Raw genomic sequence first — 17,653 nt, forward strand, 5'->3', positions numbered from 1 at the left:
GAGTCATTGTGCATCAGGCATCATTCCCATGTGACAGTTTGGATGCAGCCACCCTCTTTTAGAAGGGTGCAAGAGTTTGACAGCGAGGATGTGGATTGTTCCATGCACCTCAGGGACAGAGAACAGTTTGATTCACCCATGCAGACCCATAGCAACTTTCCTAAGCATGAGTCTTTGCCACTCGGCTGGAAGAACACCTTCTGCCCTGGGCAATGTCCATAACCAATATCCTTCCCGTGGTTGCAGAGATGCTCAGACACAGCTGGATAGCCAACAGCCAGTGCAGACAAACAGGCATTATTTGGATGATATCTATTTCAGGAGGTGATCCCTCGCACCAGGGAAATGCTTATCACCTCTAAACTTAGGTGATATGAATCCCACTTACGTGCATTTCTGGACACAGGATAGTCACAGCAGCCTGACCCCCACTGAGGCAGCTACCTCCGCTGAGGGACTGTTTTCCTGACCAAACCCATGCTGGCATCTGTCCTTGATGTGCCCTAAACCCATGATGTCGTCTGTCACTTGTACCCAACCTCAGCTTCTGGACATGCTGCTCAGCATGTCCCACACAGGAGAGTACATGGAGGTGCATCGCAGAGCAAACAGATATTGCCGCTGTGCTGTGAGCTATCTGAGCCACCGAGTTTTCTCTGCCTTCAGCTGTGGCTGCTGGCACACTCAGTGCAGAGGGGGAGATGGCATTCAGCCCATACCTGCCTGGCCCACAGCCTTGACACAGCGTGTACAGGGCATGAATTCCTCGTCTCCCTGCAGTCCGTATGCGGTAGCATCCCACCAGCAGACGTGACCTGGCATGAGTAAATCCCAAATCCTAGTACTGGGGCAGCAGTCTGAGGGATGTGGGATGGACCATTTGCAGCAGAAACATCTCAGGAGCATCCACCAAGCCCCTTTATGGACATCAAAGATCAGAAGAATGAATTTAGCTTCCAGCTGTCTTCTTCCCCAGATAGGAGAGAAGAACAGAGGGCTGCACCAAGCCAGCTCGATGTTGTGTCTCTTACATCTGTGTGTGTCTCTGGCTGGGGAATTGCTGGGACTGGAGGCTGGACACATCTGGATGTCTGACACTGAGAGAGCAAAATGCACACAGGGCTCTGGAAGGGGCAGGCTGGCCTGACCTAAAGGCTGTGTGGTGTCCCAGGTCTCCAAGCTGCAGCAGGGAAGATGTGCCAAGACTTTGCCTCCCTCACAAAATTCATGGGCTGCATGGGGCCACAGTGTGATCTTGTGCTTGATCACTGATGAGGGCTCAGCAGCCTGCTGTAAGATGAAGAGTTGATGTTTTGGAAAGAGGGGGAAAAAAAAAAAAGAAAAAGAAAAAAAAAGGGCAAAAAAGAAATCAGTCACAGTATGGCCTGGAGCAGCTGCATTGGAAATTCAGTCAAGCCTTTGAGCAAAAAGGCTGATGATTTGCCAGTGCGAAGGCTGCGGATCAGCAATTCGGGCTGCAGGAGCTGTTTCCTCATTCCCGTTGCAAGCAGAGCTCCCCCTGACACCAATGGAAGAGAGCTTAATGCTTCTGCAGCTTCTTACTGCTCATTGTAGCTGTCTGCTCTGAAATCTGTCTTTTCCTTTCCTCCCACCGCTCCCTCTCCCGGTGAGAAATATGCACACAAAAAAGTTAGAGGTAGTCAAAACAGATAAAGCCAGGAAAGGTGAGAAGGTTTGCTGTGCATGGGGGAAACTGAGGCAGAAAGGCTGTCACCTACGCTCACTTTTCAAACTCCCAGCGATACAGATGTGGTTACCTAGAAAGCTTAGATTTGCAAAGGTATGTAGGTACCTGAACGTCTTCCGAGTTCAATACCAAATTAGTAAGGCAAGAACACTCTGAACTCCCAGCTGAGGCTGTTTTGCCTCTTGGCAAACGCTCTGCCCTGCGGGTGCTGAGCTGTGACTCCTCAGCCGAACCAGGGAGCTGAAGCTGCCGCTGCAGGGTCATGCTTATGCCAGTCAGTGCCAGGAGCTGCCTGACACTGCATGTGCTCCCAACTCCTGGCCCTACTTCTTTAAGTGCCCTTATGGGCTGCCTGAACTTGGAGTCACCTCCACATCTTATCTCCCTTCAGGCTGGCAATATCAGCCCATTCTAGGCTTGAGAAGTATGAGGAATGTGCCGTGACTGCAAGGGCAGGTGGGATATAAGGGGATTCAGATGAAGGGAGGATGTCCTCAGTGTAGTACCTTCATATGGAGATCTAGTCCATGAAGTCAGTGGACCCTAGAGCATGATGTACTTCAGTTTACAGCCTGGCATTGCTCTCTCCATCACTCTACTTCTTTTGTCCAGATCAACCTCCCTCCTTTCCCTCTCCTCAGCTCTGTCTTGAGTTTTTCAGTGGTCCAAGGGTGATGCTCTGGTTGAGGCATGCCAAGGATGATGCTACACAAAAGCATCTCCATCTGGGCCTTTCCCTTGAGTTGAGCACCAGCCTATTCAAAATTGCCTCTTGAGAAACCCTCATAGGTCTCTGGAATAATCGTTCAATCTCATCAGCGAATTGAAATCTCAGAGCGTAAAAAACAGTGGCAAGTCCAAAGCGTGGGAGTCAGGATCCTGTACAGCAGAGCTGGAAAAGTCTTTTCCAGCTGGGATTGACTGACAACCTCAGGGCTGGTAAACCTATAACACATACGGGGCCATTCACCTCACATCCAGAGTTTCAGGTCCTTTGCTGACAGAGGTTGCTTCCTAGCTGCTTTACATGCATGTGGTTGCACCAAGAAAGGCAATCTGATCTTGTATCTACAGCTAAGGAGATGCTGAAGTGGCATCCCAATAGGGTTGCTTCCCACCTCTGGGAATCCATAAAAGATGGAGGCAGCTGGTACACCACTGTCTGACCGCCACCTGAAAGCCAAGCCCAGCAGCCAGCAACAGCTGGGCCTTGAAATGCCTGACCGTGAGTTTGTTTGATGAATGTATTCAAAAAAGAGAGGATTTTGTGTTGTCAGGGCTGTCTTCCAAGCGGGACCTGACCTCACTGCTAAAATAGTGCCATGGCTTGGATCATGCATGTGAAAGAGCATGCTCCGGTTGGCATCTGACTGCTCAGCTGGCCTTGGGGATTCAGCGGCTGTTGTTAGCAGGATTGCTGCAAGTCAGGACTGGCACTGTGGACAGGGTGTTGGGGGTGATAGCAGCCTCCAATCTCTCCCCAGTGCTTCACAAGTATTTCCTTGGACCCTGTTCATAGCTTAGCAAAAAGCATAGCAGTTTGGGGTTACTGCTGGCCATCGCCAGTGGGCTACTGTCCACCTCGTTTCCCTCTGGGACTGGTCCAAAGTCCCAGTGTTTTCTGTGACAAGGACAAGGACATTTATTTTGGAAACTGGAATTGCTTGTCCTGAAGAGACAAATCCTTTGGTATTATTTTCCTGTACATGCAGCACTGGGGCCTCCCTTGCTGGGGTCTTGGGTCATGTAGCTGGGCCATCATGGGAGGAGAAGGGGGGAACCAGCAGTGAGAGCCCTGGTCAGCTGTAGAGGGCTTAGACACCACGTTGGCTTTATACAATGTTTTTTTCCACGACCTGCCTGCAAATCCTACATCTTGGGTAGCTGTAACCATTGGGGTTTTGTCAAGATTGCAGCAAAATGCTTTAGTGCCTGAGCTATTGCTTTGATAGGCACCCTCAGAGAGCATGAAGGGCTTTTCTACCTCTAGGATTTATCCATGGGGTCTAAGACTCACCAAGAAAACAGGCTATTGCATCTGCTTGGCTCCTTTCACTGCAGTACAGACACCTCTGAAGGACCTGTAACAGCAGTATGTCCCTGACCATCAGCACTTTGAGCCCAGGGGAATGCAGCTCCCAGCCCCACACACTGCTCGTTGCACTCTCTGTCCCCCATAACGTTATATCCCTCACCACTGAAATCCAGCTTGATCGGTCCCATGGCTGATGTCAGTCAGCTAGGACCTGCTGAAACTGGGGACAAGGGGCTATTTTGGCTTTGGGCTGCATTTCTCGCTTCAAGCCAGGAGGACCAGCCCCATTGTAAGAGCAGTGTTCTCCTCCCTACCCCCACACCCTAAAACCATCCAGCATTATTTAGCCAGCAAAGGTTTTTAAGCACCCGATTGATCTGTAGGTAACAAATTCCCACTCTCTGATTTCAGATTCAGGACAGATCTGACTCAGGTGCGAAGGAGGGTATCACAGCCTCCAGCTCTTGAGAGATTTTTTGCAAGTCCCCCACACACACGTGCACACAGAAACCCTTCTTTGCCAGATAACACCTCCAGGGGACTCAGCCAACCACGGAGCTCTCGTCTGTTTTGCCCAGGTCTAGGCAGCGTGGTGTCCTCCCTGAAATCTGAGGCTGCCGCTTGCTGACCTCAGAGGAAAGCAATAAAACCTCTGATCATAACAAAAAGATATCACTTCTCGTGGCTGTGGGCTAAGAAAAAAGAGAGATGTTGACAATTTATGCCTCCTGATACCATGGCGGGTCATGAGTGCAGAGAAGCTAGAAGAAAATGGTTAAGCAATTAGAGATAAATATGGCAAAAATCAAGTGAGAGGAGGAGCAAGGGGGAGGCTCAGAAACTGGAGTACGTGTTGGCTCTTCACTTCTTTTTCAACTCCGTGTGACAGCTTTGTCGATGCTACTCGAGTAACAGGGACAGCAGCCCTGCACACTGCTTCCAGGAGATCGCATTAGTCAAGCATACTTGTGATATTGTATTTCTCAGCCATGTGAACTCCACTAGGCCCCATATGGCTGACCAATATCATCCTCACAAACCTACGGGGGGAAACTGAGGCAGGAAGAAGGGAATTCCCTAACTGGACCCCAGTAGCAGAAGGGTCTGGTTTTCCTAGACAGTAACACCATCTCTTCCAGGTCAGTCATCTGAAGGGTTCAGCACATCTAACTGGACATGACCACAGGCTGATGCTGAAGGGGTTATCTCCCTGCCCTCCCCCTTCCTACCCCCTCTTCTGCATTGTGTGCGTGCAGTGTAATTCATTTGAAGACCTGACTGCATGAAGTCTGGTTATCCAATCTCATTGTTTACCCTGCTTTCAGCAGTAGTTTGGACTAGTTGAGGTCCTGAGGTCCCTTCCAACCTGAATTGTTAGAACTTATGCTCTGACAAGAAAATAACCAATCCCTTCCCCAAAAATAAGATCTTTCCATCAGAGTAGACTGCTGATCTAACTCACCCCATGGCATGCAGTCGCTAGGTACAATGCAGGGGATGAGGGACCGAATAAGTGCCTTTCAGCATAGTCACCTCAGATGAACTGTGGCATCAACTCACTCCTTGAATCTCAAAGCATATGGCATCAGGAGAGGGATCTGATTGCTTGGGATGCTCTGTCCTCTCTTTATTCTTCTGCAAGCTTGGGAGCCTTGGAAAGATGAGTGCAATGCTACCATCACCTACTGACAGTAGTACAGAAATTGCCCTTAAAGGATCTCTTGTAGATGGCAACCCATGATGGTAGCTGCTGTACATATACAAGGAAAATTGATGGTTGAAGCAGGTGAGACAGGTGAACCCAAATCCCTCCTCCAGACTGTCCTGTGACAACCATTGTTACTGAAAGCAGAATAATTTTACCTTCGCGAAATGACACTGCGGAGCTGGCCACGCTGTCAGCTCCAGAGCATCATCAGCAGCGGAAACGAGCAGGGAGGTTGTACAGAGGATGAGACCTGACCCACCACACTACTCCATGAGGTTATTAACTGGTCTCCGGATCCAGTCTGGATGCCATCGGTCCTGTAGGATGGGTACAGTGCAGAGGGCCGTGTGCCACCTGCCGTTGCCAGTAACACCATACTGGTCAGGTTGATTTAGCCCACTAACCTGGGCATTACGGAAGAGAACTCAGGGCTGCTTGGTGAGCTTCATCCAGCCCTGGCAGGGAGGGGGTCAGGAGAGGAGAGGTGTCTGCACTGTTAAAGGTCCAGGCTCAAACCCTCGCATGCTGCATGGTACTTGCATGATGATTGGTGGCAGACAGTAAAGCGGGGACTGATGTGACTTACAGGGGACATAGATCAGCTTTTTTAGGCCAAATTCACCCCAGGCTTCTTGTACAGTCAGTAGAAACGTAACCAATACAACTAGCAGAGTCCAGAGCATGATTCTTCTCATCCTGGTGTCAAAGTCCTAATGCAGAGCAGAACAGCAGCTCCCTGAAAGTGCTTATTTCTCTCCTCTTCTTCTAAAGAGGCCCTGAGTGTCAAGTTCCAGTGACACATCTGCATTTTAGATGCTTCAGGTTAGGTGAGATGTCACCAACCCTTATCACTCCATGCCTCAGTTCCCAGCAGTTGGGGGTAGTAGGGGCACTGCTCTACCGTAAACGAATGCGGAGCAGCTCAGAGATGTTCTTATCAAGACCTTTCCATCAGTCACTGGATCCAAAACCTTTATCCTGAAATACAAATTCTGGCACGCTCTTGGCAAGGGAGAGTGGCTGTGCCTTTGGGCATGGCTGGAAAGCCAGAGCAGCCTGACATCTGACTGTCCATGCATCTTGCTGGGGAAACAAAGCGTGGCTTGCTGGGGATATCTGATTTTCTTACCTCTGCGCTGCTCAGAAAAATTGGGATTCTTGTCACTTTTGTGGCAAATAATAGGAAGAATAAGATTTTCCCTCTACAGCTGCAGCTGGGGGGAATTTAATGATGTTATAGTCAACATTTTAATTACTATTCCACAAGCAATATAGGAAAAGCTTGTTTTGGCTTGATTTGAAAGAAAAACAAAGATATTTGTATGTGTGGGGTTGGACAGGTATATACAGTATTTGTTATTTCTATATATGAATCTGTATTTTGTCTAATTTTGTCTAATTTTTAGCATCTAAAGACTGCTGAGGTGTAACAGTGGCACACCAATTATTAGTACTCATGGACCAAAGTCACCAGAATGCTTTTTGCTCGTATTACTATTTAATGACAGGTAACTAATTCTTACTACTTAATAGCAGGTGTTTACTCGTAGACCTTTCTTTTAATTGTTGTCTTAAATGGCTTTCAGTTAGAGACTCCAGTGGGAGTCTTTCGTTCTTCAGCATTAATGGTATTGACGTGGTTTCAGACAAGCAACGGTAGTCAGTTGTGAAATGGAGAGAATCCCATTTCTGTGCAGTTTGGAGAGCTGAGTAAAGGCTGTTGGGATCCTCCTCCCAAGCACGCTCCCACAGGGCATATTGTGCTTCATAACCCCCAGCTCTTTTGCTGCAGGTTTGAGAAATAAAAGTAAAAAGTACTCTTTTTCTAGAGCTTTAATCTCATGATTTGATATAGATCTTTCTCCTGCACTTCTTATAAGTACTTTCCACCGTGGGAGGATAACAAGGGAATATGTGTCAGAGTGCGTTAAGACAGCTCTGTTTGCATCCTTGGCCCAGCTGACTGCAACCATCTGTCTTGTCTGAGGACAACTCTGAGTACTTGAGTAAAAGACTGAACTCCAACTCCCTCGTCCAGGGAGGGTATTCCTAGAAAGGCTTTAAAAAAGAATCAGTGCCTAAAGCTTCGAGAACCAGGAGAGAAAACTAAAAGAGGGAGTTGCTTTTGAGAGGTGCAAGAGAACTGGGGAGACAAAGGGGAAGGAGTTGGACTTTCCCATGAAGAATCAAGAAAAATGCATCCCTTCTGTTGCTCTGTCCAAGTGACATTATCTGTCACATAACTGCAACAGACTTTCCTTAGACAATTTGAGGACCGCAGGGTCTGTACTCAGATGATCCTCCTTGCATCTGTGGTAGGAGCATGGGAAGGAGAAAAGAGGTGTCCATTTTCACAAGAGAACCCCTTCCGTGGCCTTTTGGACTCTTGTTTTGCAAATGTAAAAGGAAAAAGAAATGGCAGAAATCAAACCTCATAGCCCTGATAGTTGTGAAACAATCATTGCAGACAGCAAGGTGTGAAACCAAAACAAACCACCTGCTTTCAAAGAATGAGGGGAAAAGAGAAAGAGAGAAGCCAGCATTGTAGGTAGGCTCACACGCTGAGAAATGGGGGGGTCTTACAGCACACTTCTTTGTATCATCCCTTGAAGATGAGAGAAAGGTACGGGTGTGAGCCAAGACAAATCAAAACCTAATGTCAGAGTGACCTCTGCTTTCTTTTATGGTCCTCCCGATATTTCAACCAGTGGGGCACAGATACAGGGCTCCATCAGCAGCAAACGAGGGGACCCCAAGTCACAGGAGGGTCAAGCATCATGTTCAGCTGCCAAGTAGGCACCAAGGAGCAATCTTGCATCCCTCTGGCAGCTCAGAGAGTACAGAACTGCTTTTCTAGCTGGGGTTTAAGACTGCAGCCCCTGCCTTGGTCTAGACAAAGAGGACAGTCCTTGGATTGCGTTGATCTCAAGCTTGGACACCCAGTTGAGACGTTCAGGCTAGGGTTTGTCTCATCTCACGTGAGAGATCTGGAGACATGTGGATGCCTCCAGCTGAGCAAGTCCTTCTCTGGAACCACTGTAGTCAGAGGGGAGAACTGGCAGTTTCAGGGTATGATTCATCCGAATATTTTAGACATTAGTTTTAGGTTGGGATTAATCATTCCTGACTACAGTAAACCTGTTGCACAAGTGCGGAGTGTGATGTGTGTTATTTATGATCCAAGACTATAACTCAAATCAGTACTGATCACTGCTGACCTCTCTACACCAGCTCCATCTTCTAATCACTGGGAAGACCACCTCTGCTCGGGCAGCGCTGATAAGCAGTTGTGGCAATTTTTCTCCTTGCTTGGAAGGATCTTTTTTCATAGCTCAGCCTCTTGAGTTACACCTCATTTGCTCCAGGGGTGTAAAGCAGGAAAGCAGGCAATTGTTTTGGCGAGGCAGAAATTCTAAAACTCCAGGTCTGGGAAATGCACCATAAATGTCAGTTCTCCTTGATAAATGATATGTGCTGACTGTAAATCGTGAGATCACTTAGTAATAGAGGCATTAGCATGCCAGGATGGCTAAGGAAGGAGATCCATACAGGTAATCAGCTTGAAGAGTTTGGAAGTGACAAGGGTGATAAAGGTCCTCTTCTACTGCTGTCATGGTATCACTCCATCCCAAAGAAATTTTTTGCCATATGGTCATAAATGCAGTGGACATCTGTGTTCGAATCAGTTAATTTCCTTTGGCAGGAGTTGTCATGAGTCTGCAAGTTGTGCTTTGTCCAGGCAGATTTTCTGCCCACGCTTCTTGTGCTGCTGGAAGCATGAGGCTTCCCCAAGGCAAAGTGAGAGCAAATGGGGTTGGAAGGGCATCAAGGAGACCAGCTCAGCCTGTACTGTTCCCCAAGAAACAGTGACAGGATGCGACAGCCCAAATCCTGCCCAGCATCTTTCCAGGCCGACATTCCCTCTTTCCATCCCCTGGTGTTTTTCTTATTACAGCTGTCATGGGAGAACCGTGCTGAGACATGGACTCTTATACGTGGGCAGAGAGGATGGATTTCTGATTGAGGGTAGGCGTGTGTCCTTCTCCTTACAGGGCAATGAGGCACTGAGAAACAGGAAGGCAAGCTCCTCAAAAAGTGTGTAGACATCTCCTAGACATGGGAGATTGGGGTCTGAGGGTAGGATGAAGAGCAGGGACCAGCCAGCCTGGTGAGGGCAGCCATGGGAAGCGCTGAGACAGCCCTGAACACAGCGTGAGGTTATTCAGCTTTCTGTAGCTGCAGCGCAGGTCCCCGAGCCTGGCTAGCCGGAGCAGAGACATCCTGCTGTTCTGGAGCAGGCGGTGGTTTGGGTGATGTGGTCAAGGGATTAAGGCAAAACCACCAACTTCATTTACCCTCTGGGAGGCTGGGAAAAGCAGGTAGAGGGCAGAGCAGCTTGTGCGCTAATCTCTCGGTGCTTCCACAGCTTGTGGCCAGAGTCCTATTTCATCAGGATCCAACCAGCTCTTCCTTCCCCTTCACATCAACTCCTTCTCCCCCACCCCACCCCACCCCACCATCTGGGTGCCTCTTGGGTCTCCTCTTCCTTTCACCCTTCTGTCTTCACACCCTCTTGGTTTGATTGTCCCATTCTGGTGTTTATAAGCTCAGACTTTAAAAGGAGTAAGACATCTCATGAGGTTGATTCCCATCCTCTGTAAGTGGGATGGGATGAGGGACAGACACACACGTAGGTTCACGTGGCAGGACAGCAATGCAGAGTGCTGAGCTCAGCACCCACCTGCCTGAGCTCTCAATTCTGAATTCCTGCTATCGTTGCAACATCACTATGGGTGATATTTGGCAAGGGGAGAGAGAGATGGGTGCTTGTCCATCATGGGGCACAGCAGAGCTCAGGGATAAGAACAGGAGCTCTTGCGAGGCTCCCGTCTGGTCCCACGACAAGCAGGTATATCTGATGCTTAGCCCCACCGAGACTTACGCTTTGGTGCTGTCGTACCCCCCCACCCCCAAGTTTGCATGCACTGAGCAAAGCATCTGCAGCCGGCCGAGGGGAAGAGACATCAGTCCGGCTGCAGCAGCCCACGTGAGAGCTACAGACCCAGCAGCAGAGGGGGCTTCAAATCTGCTTTCTCGTGCCTGGACCTGGCCTCTCCATGAGTCCAGGGTCTCCTGCTATGAAACGACCTTCCTCCCCCTACCCTCTTTGCCACTCCAGTGTCCTGAGCAAACCGCAGCTCCATAGCTTTTGCGATTAGCTGCTGGCAGTGGATCGTGCCTCTGCTGCCTTTGCTACTGTATCTCTGGCGGGGCCAACTGGCACTTTGGCTTTATTTATTTTTAAATCTTTCCAGCATTAACCTGAAAGGAAATAGATTTCAAACCACATTTTTTTTTTTCCTTTAATGTTGGAAATAATGCCTATTCAGTTAAACCAAATCCCTCAGGGATGAACAGGCACCATTCCCTGCTCTCTCCCCGCCCCCCCCCACCGCTTAACTCCTCTTTGCAACAAATTGCCCCCAATGGATTTTTTTTGTTGGTGGTGGTTTTGTATGTTTTTTATGCCAGGGCACTGATAACGTGCAGGCAGGCAGAGAGTAAGAAGCACAGAGGCAGCAGGAAATTAAGAAAGGGAATTAGATTATTTGGGCAGTGGGCAAATCCGGCATTGCCCAAATTAGAAGAGAATAAACACCGTTTATCTGTATTTACTCTGCTCTGTCTCTCCACGAGGGAGATGCTGTAAGCCGTCACCGAAATACGAGGTGCCAGACCCTCACAGCCCAAGCACAAGTCGAGAGCAGCTTTTAGGGGGTGAGGGATGTGTTTTGCCAGCTTCCAGAGTCAAGTGGTGGCGGCACGATCTCCTTCTGAACCCAGCAAGGAGTTTTGCTTGCCAGGGAGCAGGTGTCCTGAGTGACTGCAAAAGCCGGCATGCAAATCCAGCAAATCGCAAGCATACTTGTATTTCTTCTGTGAAATACAGCCAGACACGGGGCACAGTTAATCACCATTTGAGTTGCAGCCTGGCAGATCCTACTTTGCTGTAGGACTGGCAGCAGACCTAGTAATGGAGATTGCACAGGGTACATTTTGTCCAAGACAGCACATACAAATCCCTGGGCCTTCCATACTTGCCAGGGTTCATATGGACCTGAGTGAACCAGCAGGGCCCAGTGGCCAGGAGATGCCGGGTTTGTACAAACACTCGCTTGCAGAAGTGCAGGAAAACAGAGAAGACGAACTAGATATCTAAACCCAATCACAAAATAATCGAAAGAATCCATCCTCTCTCATCTAAAGGAAGCCAATTCCATTTATAAAAAACAGGGGTCAGGATCTCAATTCTACACCATCCCATGTTGCCACCCCATTACTGACCAACCTCATGCAATGCCTCGTGTTCCCAACCACCTCCACCCTGCCACCTTTTCCCGCTTCTGAGCAATTCCCCATCACCACGAGCTCCTGACTGACCCAGTTTTGTCTCAGCCCATGGTGAAGACTACCTCATCTCCTTGCCAAAGGCAGCTGAATCCCTACTCTGTGGCATTATTTAGTTGTGCCACCTTGTCTGCATGCCTAGCGTCAATACCGCGTTGTCTTCAGCCCAGCCTGATGCTCTGATATCAGTAGAGGTATGCTCACCTATGGCAGTTGCAGGTCTGATGTTAGATTAGACTTTGTTAGATTAATCTCCTAATTCTAACAGCTATCTTGAGCCTTCCAGAGTTTAGGAGAGAGGTTGCTCCATCAGCAAGGCTGGAACGAAGCTCTAATTTCATTTCCTTCCTGCTCATGCCCTCAGCTCAACTGCAGTCTCTGTTGCAGGAAAAGGACTTGGTTTATGACCTTATATCGCTTGGTTTGGTGTTTCAGTTAGACCCTTCACCCAGCTCGCCTAAGGCACTGTTAAAGGAAAACCTTAGAAAAGTTTTGTCACGCTCCCCAAAGCTGACTAACTGTTGGTCTCTGTGTCCCCACCCCACCCCAGTCCACCAGGTTCACTCCTCACAAAAAGGCAGCACTATGACCACCCTTCCAGAGGCGATCACCAAAATCAGCAGTGCCGGTTTGGGGTGCGACCTGCACGGCCGGCTCCACCTATGTCCCACCCCGTTCCCACACCCTTGGGACCCACCTCACTTTTCCCTCCATATCACCAGCACCGATGCTTTCATTTTCACATTTCCCTTCTTCCCTTCTTTCTCCTGAGCCCCCTCCTGCCCTGCACCCCCTTTCTGCCTCACACCAGCGATTACCTGGTCTACTGCTGTCCAAGATGGTGACCACCAGCAGTCCCTTGCCTTGGACCCATTGAGTGGCTGTGATGCTCTCGACCCTGACCAAGGAATCTGTTTGCCTTTAGCTATTTTTTGAGCCGCTGCCAGGGAAGTTTCACAAAAAGGATAGTGTTATTTCTGAAAATGAGTCCCATAAACAAGGATGAATATGACCTCCCCGTTGAGGTTTGGGGTTTACTTTAGTGGCTGGGAGATCAGCCAATGAAATGGAAATACCAGAAAACATGATCATAATTGCCCCACGGCCTCCTCTGGGGGCAAGGGAAAGGGGGGAAAAAAGCTGAACCAAAACTGATTTAACAGCCTCTGGATAGCATTGTCATTTCACCCTTCCCTGCTTGGCCTGCCTCCTGCTCTGTATTTCTGCTTTCTCTGAACAAGGGGGAGAAAAAAAAAAAACATTCCTAGATCTTTTCCCCACAAGGAACTTTTTTTTTTTTTTTCCCCCTGGCAAAAAACAGTGCTGGGAAGCCGAGAGGTGATAAACATTGAGAAAGAGCAGCAGATGGGTTTTGATTGCAAAACTGGGGAGGCCAGGATGAAGCCCCCATCCCTTCCAGCTGCACCTAGTCTGTAACAGCAGTGAAGGGCAAATCTGTTCTTCTGCACCTACCTGTGTAGTGCCCAGCCTGTCTGCATCCCTTGAGCTTGTATAAATTTGATGCCAAGTAAGCTCAGTGCAGGAATTTACGCTGAAGCAAGTTAGGGAGGGCTCATGAAAAGGGATTTGCTGTCAGCTCTTTTAGAGTGATTAACTTCTGCAGGGGCACGATGACCTCATACTTCCAAATAGTTGGACTGGGAGATGTACCTGTCTGTGACACTATTTCTGACTTCCCTCAGATGCTTCTCTTGCCGCCAGAGCTCATGCCAGCAAAAGCTCTGCTCCTAAACTCCACAGATCTTCTCAGTGCTGCTAACATGAGCAATTACTGCAGTCGCCAGCTGCCCAAAGGAAAAAAAAAAAGGGAAAAAAAAAATCCCCACAGCTGATCTGATTTATTTTAGGTGGTGGTTTGAGGATGGAATGAATTTCAGCTGATCTGTGTATCTAAATACTCAGTGACTATAAGTGGAACTCTGGATGAATACCTCAGATTGGTAAATCTCATCCTGGCTGTCCCCAGTTGGCCAGCAAGGCAGGTATTATGCTGGCAAGCACGTATGATGTTTGTTCCTTTCCGTTGGCTAATGAGCGTCTGCAGGATGAGACGTGTTGGGCTGCAAATGGGTGGGCTCATAGCAGAGGTTCTTGGTAAAAGATGAGTGAAATGTTGAATATGCACATCCTGGTGAGTTGTGGCTGCGGTGCTCACTTGGATGAAGCACTTCTAGCACCTCTTACCTACTTCTTCATAATCCTGAAAAGCAGGTTCAGGGAATACACAGAGTAGATTGTGTTGAGCATGTCAAACTGGACCATACCCTGAATGTACACATATGTTCCTGGATGCTCAGCAGAAAAATAGAGAGCCTATAGATATATACGAAAATAGGCTTATTCATGAACAATCAATCTTCTGTCCTAACAGACCATCCCCAGGAGCTGCCAGTTGAGGATGTTTAGAGAAAGAGACAGCTCTTATGGTTGTCACCTTCCAGCTTTTGGTGATCAGCAGTTTAAGACCTTCCTGCATCAGAAACGTGCTGAGTGCAGACCTTCCTGCATCAGAAATAGGCTACGGTGTTCAACAGCTACTGATGGATTTGTTCTTTATTAATTTGTCTAATCCTATTTTGAATCCACTGATGTGATTTGCTTACGTGCATTGTCCTGTTTCTTTTAGACCTTGTTCCCTTCATCTTGCGCCTCCCAGGTCTCAAATTCTGCAAAGTTGTCACTAATTAGCCCCCTTTCTCTGCACCACCCAGTATCTTACAGACACCTCTCACACCAGTATCTCCAGCCCCATCTGTCTCCCAACCCAAGGGATCCAAATCCACTCCAAAGCAGTGGCTGCTTCACCAGCAGTAGCTCCCACCTGCTATGAACTCCTGCAGCCCATACCTCAGCACTTCCGAAAATGAAGCCACTTATTTCGCTGCCTGAGGATATTCAGATCCCACGAAGTTGGCATACGCAACTGCTAATGATTTTAGCAAGGCCGTCCCACAGTGTTTTTGGATCAGGTGTGGAGATTGTTTGTCTAAGAGAAAGTTTTGCCAAGCCAGATCCAAACGTGTCTAATACCGTGAGTGCATCTGTGTTGCAAATAAAATGTTCCTGTGGATTTCTTTTAACCTTTGACAGCCAGGATGGAAAGATGAGTAGGGCAGCATTGTCTTAAGATCAGAAGACCCAGAGCAAGAAAATCGGATGCATAAGAAAAAGTGGTATTGAACAGTTAAAAGTGCTCCAGCAGCTGACAGGTCCAAAGCTGCTCTACGGTTTCCAGCTGTGGGTGTCCGCCCTGTCCTACCTACTGTCCCTTGAACCCAAAGCTGAGCCATTTCAGTGTCTGATCTGCCAGCATACTGCTCAATCCTTTGTCCCTGGAGAGTTTTCAGCCTGGCTGACACATCGAAATGTCTCAGCAAGGGGTTTGGCAAGGGATGGAGGCAAGGGATGGAAAGTGGGGTTGGGACAGGGGGGAACGACAAGTTCAGAACCACCAGCTATCAGCCCAGTTTTACTTAGGTGTTTAATGGGAGTTATTCAGCCACAAAGGAGCAGCACTGCCAGACTGCGTAGTTTTCCTACAAGTCTCTTGAGAATAGGCGTCTCTTTCAAGTCACAGAATTTAATGAAAATCTCTATTCTTACTCATATATGAGTTTACATACACGTTTCAGCCTCCTTGACCAAGGAGAAACACAGAAAGACATGTCCTAAACATATCTCTTAGCATTTAAACCAGTTTTGGGGGAGGGGAGAGAATGGGGAGTTGTGGGGGTTTTTTTAATGGTCTGGCAGGTTTTGGAAATTTAAGACCGGTAACCAGGGCTCAGGAAAGCTGAAAACCTGGGTTGAGTTCAGAGCTCTGCCCCAGCCATTCTGCCCAGCTCTGGGCACGGTGCTCGGTGATTTATTTCCCTTTCTGGGAAGTAAAATTTATTTTCTGTGCCTGGCCTGGGGAGCATAGGTCCCTCTGGCTGGGAGCTGCCCTACTCTCAGAGCACGCTAAAGGAGCCTGAGGACTAAGCGTGCAAGGGATGAATCATTTGAAATGCCTGAGATCAGATTCTACTCTGGCCACTATAAATCCAGACTAACTCCTCCAGCTTTGATGGAATCACTCAGGGTTTGTGCAGATATAAATGACAGCAGGATTTGACCCAGAGGTTTTATGTTTCCAATGAAAGAGTTGAAATGCGGGATGTTGCCTTAAATGTGGACAGGCCAAACATCTGGAAAGGGGTGGCTTAGATTTGCATTAACGTTAACATGGTTTTGAAACCAACTCCCACTTCTGAAGGATTTTTAGCGTGGATTTTTTCCAAGGACATGAAAAATTAACTTCTGTTTTACTCGGAATCCCCTTATCAGATCTAGCTACCCATCTGCATGTCCATTACCACACCAGCTGTCAAACATCCACCGTTCCTCTCCATAGGAGCACACTGGGAAATTGAATCTGAGTTTACTTCTAAGCTAGATCTCATTAACGCTCATTATGTCATTTGTAGTAAGTCTTGCTCGAGAACTGATTGGCCGTCAGCTGGTTTATCTTACTTGCTTTCCAAAATGAATTAACTTAAAATAGTGACAGAATGTTAATTCTGAATAGCAGTGGTTTTGGGGAGTACAACGAAATGTCATAATCCCCCTCCAGTCTGTGCTTCAGAGGGATTGGTATGAGCAGCCACCTCCATGGGCAGGCTCTGCAACCTTCCGACAGGTTTCCTTCTCATCTGCAGATCACTACTGGCTTCACAAGGTTTTGTATCCTTCCATTTGCCTGCCTGTGCTATGCACTGAGGTTTAGGTCTGCTCCATCCATCAGGATGTGGAGCGCTACCCTAGGTTTTGCATTACAGGTTTACAGTGGCCTGTCTCACCAGCACAGTCAATATAAGTTAAAAAAAAAAAAAAGACGTTGCTTTGTATAAAACAGTACCGCAGCCCTTCTTGCTTACGTTATGCTTTTACGAGTGAGGGCGTGCTAAGTTCTGTACAAATCCAGAGAGAGGCGACATCTGTTCTCATTGCATTTATAGTCTGATTAATCAAGACAGACAAATATTAGGGAAACAGAGGCAATGAGAAGAGCAGTGATTTATCCCAACTTACTACATCACTTAATTCTCTCAGGCTAGTGCCTTACCAACGTCCTTAATTCAGGAGCCCGATAAGGTCTTACACGTGGCTCTTCTGCGCTTTGAACCAGCTTTGGGGTGATCTTGTGGATGAGGATCCCTCCCAGTCCCGACCTCCCAGAGACTTTTCTGCCATGACTGGCAGAGTACCAAGGATGGACCCAAACCTCAAAGGTTTCACAAGGGTGGTCAGATCCTGCAGGCCAGAGCCTGCAAGGGAGGCTCGCCAGTAGATGGACATAGTCCACAACTTTCCTCACCCCCTTCTATGCTGCAAATCACAAAGCACCTACAGGGTACGATCTGCATCACCCATTCAAATCTAGGGCAGAAAATGAATGTAGGAGAAGGTTAAGTATACTGTTCTTTTAGGGGAAAAAAGCCGGAAAGAACAAAGACGGTATCACCGCAGTGCAGCTGGCATGGGTACAGTGAAATTTCCATCCATTCCTGCCAAACTGACCTGGGAGAAAGTTCCTCCTAATCTCAGACTTTATCTGGCAGTGGGACTGGTCCTGGATGTCTGAGCAGGACACACGAGCTAAGTACCCAAGAGGCACGGCAGAAAATTAAAGCAGCCGCATTGCATTAGATCAAAGCTCTATACGCTATAACAACCAAAGCATTCGTAGAACAAGCATTCCCCACGGTTGTACCCCCGGCTTCCCAAGGCCAGC

The 17,653-nt window shown here is 48.2% G+C and overlaps 1 protein-coding gene across 1 annotated transcript in view; it reads left to right on the plus strand.

Annotated features, from left to right (window-relative positions):
• The window catches only part of PTH1R (parathyroid hormone 1 receptor), a 135,167-nt gene that overhangs the window by 48,994 nt on the left and 68,520 nt on the right, over window positions 1-17,653 (plus strand). The window lies entirely within an intron of this gene.

The sequence above is a fragment of the Aptenodytes patagonicus genome, chromosome 2 (genome assembly GCF_965638725.1).
Source record: "Aptenodytes patagonicus chromosome 2, bAptPat1.pri.cur, whole genome shotgun sequence".
Taxonomy (NCBI): domain Eukaryota; kingdom Metazoa; phylum Chordata; class Aves; order Sphenisciformes; family Spheniscidae; genus Aptenodytes; species Aptenodytes patagonicus.